The following is a 3,563-nucleotide window of genomic DNA, read 5'->3' on the forward strand; positions in this document are numbered from 1 at the left end:
TATCTGTCTATATATCTATATCTATAGATATATATCTATATCTATATCTGTCTATATATCTATATCTATATCTATATCTGTCTATATAGCTATATCTATATCTATATCTGTCTATATCTATATCTATATCTATATCTGTCTATATATCTATATCTATATCTGTCTATATATCTGTCTATATCTCTATCTCTATCTCTCTATCATCTCTCTCTCTATCATCTCTCTCTCTATCATCTCTCTCTCTATCATCTCTCTCTCTATCTCTCTCTATCTCTCTCTGTCTCTCTCTCTCTGTCTCTCTCTCTCTGTCTCTCTCTCTCTGTCTCTCTCTCTCTCTCTGTCTCTCTCTCTCTCTCTGTCTCTCTCTCTCTCTCTGTCTCTCTCTCTTTCTCTCTCTCTCTTTCTCTCTCTCTCTCTCTATATATATATGGCATCTACATATGGCTATATCTATTGATTCAGAAAGAATGTATTCTACAGTTATTTCAGCACCAAGAATTGGAGTGTAAATTAATAACTGTTAATAAAAAAACTAATAAAACCACTTATTTTTTCTCTAAACCACTTTCATCTTGTTTCCATTCATTAGACTATTTCTCCTCCCCTAAACAAACTCTATTATTTTTCTATCAATCCCAAGTTTAGCCAAGTGAGTGAGGGAATAAGAGTACCATCCTCTTTTAAGCCAAAGAGAAATATGATTGGGAAGATGAATTTTCTACTTCTTTCCAAAGTATAAATTCTAAATGTCATATCACTTTGTTTAAATACTGTTTAAAGTTAGAATTTGAGAGCTGATACATTCATGTAAATTCAGCCACAAGTCTTTAAATCAAGCATTTATCCTAGTTTACATCAATTTCTGTTTGATCTGTCAGACTATGGTTCCCATGGAAATGGCTCATCTTTAAATGTTAACATTCATGGCTAAACTTCTTCAGGTTTTCTTTATTAAATTATTTCTGCTTCCTCTTTCTTATGTAAAACTAGTCATGTGCATTGTTGGCCAGTCTTAGAATTCTACCCTAATCTAATATCCTTTCTTTCCAATTTTGATGTCTTGAGATTAGTGAGTCTAGTAAATAGATCTAATGGAACATAATGAGCATTTAAAAGTTACACTGTTTACATCATTGTAATAGTCTGTTTATATGAATAGAAAAGAATGTGGCTAGCTGCCTACACACAGCTGGAAATGCAAACATGACTCAATTAGATAGCAAGTGTTCTGTTTTAAGACTGATGAAACAGAATGAGTTTATACCATGGGGAATTTAACGCAGAACATTAACACTAGTGGTCTCAATACAGGCATCACAGACCTCATAAATAACAGCATCGAAATAATAAGCATGCTATAGAATTGAAAATATTTCATTCCAACATTACTGGACAATGATTCTGTCTTGTCTATCATAGTTATTATCCTCAACAAAATAGGAAATTATTTTTAATAATGTTTATTTCTTTATTTTGAGAGAGCGAGCAAGGGAGGGGAAGAGATAAAGGGAGAGAGAAGATTCCAAGCAGGTTCCATGCAATCAGAGTAGAGCCTGATGCAGGGCTCAATCCCACAAACCGTGAGATCATGACTCTCACTAAAACCGAGTCAGACACCTAACTTATAAGCCACCCAGGCGATCACCCCAGAAATTCTTTTTTAAGTTTATTTATTTATTTTGAGAGAGAAAGTGTGAGTCGGGGAGGGGCAGAGAGAGGGGGAGAGAATGCTAAGCAGGCTCCACATTGTCAGCATGGAGCCAGAAGTCACAAGACCAAGACCTATGCCAAAGTCAGATTCTTAACTGACTGAGCCAGCCAGGCACCCCCAAAATAGGAAATTCTAAAATGAGAATAGAGATTGGGTTTGATATTACAAATTTTATAATTGTTAGATTTCTGCTCATGTTAGTACAATTCAATGTAATTTTGAAATTCATTTCTTGAATAATCAGTCATTCCTATGTTGGATCCTTGTTTGAGGAAGACCACTATTATTCAAATTTTCAACCCAGATAATTTCGCCAAAGGAAATATATTCTTTATGATAAACTTAAACTTACAGAAAAGAAAATTGCTATATGAAACACTACAATATTTTTGTATATCAAATATTTTAAACTTTTTAAAATAAAAATTTTATTAATACTTTATGACTAGTTAAAGGTCCAGATGTGACAAATTTGCTTAGTAAGTGGTGTTTTCTGTTTTGCTGTCACTGTAGACAAATGAAACTGTTTACCAAAATCTTGCCTTTTTATTCACACTATACAACTGTAGCTGGAAGATGGTCACCAAATCAATGATTCCATTTGCTACCTCTGTACCACCCGCTCATTCCTATGTGTGGTAATTGTACTAGTCATTGTACTGGTACCAGTGATCAGTCAATTGAATGAAAAGAAAGGTGGCCTGTGCCACATTGGGTGGGACCAAGGCTTTCAAGAAGCAGATGTGCCTTCCTCATGGTTTGACCCTTTCTACTTGATGGTTGTTGATAACAGGCTTTTTGGGATGCTAGAACAGCAGAATAAAAGGTGTCTAGGGCAGGAATGTCAGTGTGGATGAAAACAGGTCCCTTATCCCAAACGACTTGCCCAAGAATGAAATATGAAAGAGATATAAACTTTCATTAAGTTGGGCCCCTACGTCTTCAGATCTATTTTTACAGCAGTCAACCTGTCCTAACCAACAAGGGCCTTTTTTTTTTTTTTTTTTTTTTGAATTTGATTCCCCATTCAAATGGTTTCCCTTCTTTCTTGCTCTTCCAAAGGAGGGAAGAAAGATCATCAGTTGTAAAGGGCAGCTGCAGAAGCAACACCCCAGGATGAGCTTCACATTCTAGATGGCACCTTGCCCTTCATCTATGTAGTTTCTAGTACTGCACATGTTCAGAGAAACTTCTCTAGTAACAAGCTGTAGAAATGATCCCTGAGTGTAGTCTTTCATTTTTTTGACATCTTTTATAGAGAATGTTATAAATGATCAATTCAGTGTCTTCTAGATTGCAATTTCCATAACAGAAAGATTGGTGTGTTACTTGTCAATTGCTGAGACTCTATAGTGCCTATCACTTTGCAAGCACTTAATAAGTATTTGATTAATCAAAGAAACAAATATCTTATAGTGGACTAAAAAAATGGTGTTCATTTGTGTGTGTGTGACCCATAAGCAAAGATTTGGCTCTTAAGTCCTTAGCAAACATTTAGCTTTTGTATTTCAACCCAACTAGAATGTTTCTCCCAGTGGCTTCTGGACAGAACATTCCCAGCTGTTTAGTGCTGCATAGCAAAGCTCTGACAGCTTTCAGAACAAGAGTCAATATTAGTTAATAATCCATCTGCATTTGCAACTATTTTATTTCATGAGAGTGACAACTTCTATTCCTCCAGCTACCAATTCCTTTGGGATTGGTGTTGCTGAACTTTAGTATTCTCTGATAGGCTCCAAGCTGTGACTATAAATCCCTTTGAGTTATTCACTATTCATTCCCACTCAACATGTTCCAATTAACTTATAATAAATATTTCCCAAATATTGCACATCTTACATTTTTAAAATCA

At 35.1% G+C, this 3,563-nt stretch overlaps 1 non-coding gene across 1 annotated transcript; it reads right to left on the reverse strand.

Annotated features, from left to right (window-relative positions):
- Positions 1-2,733: 2,733 nt before the first annotated feature.
- Positions 2,734-2,945, reverse strand: LOC120235147. The gene has a single exon (XR_005529317.1). It is a non-coding gene; the product is annotated as a small nucleolar RNA U3 (small nucleolar RNA).
- Positions 2,946-3,563: the final 618 nt, after the last annotated feature.

Source organism: Hyaena hyaena, unplaced genomic scaffold (genome assembly GCF_003009895.1).
Source record: "Hyaena hyaena isolate Hyena2069 unplaced genomic scaffold, ASM300989v1 scaffold_122, whole genome shotgun sequence".
NCBI classification, from domain to species: Eukaryota; Metazoa; Chordata; class Mammalia; order Carnivora; family Hyaenidae; genus Hyaena; species Hyaena hyaena.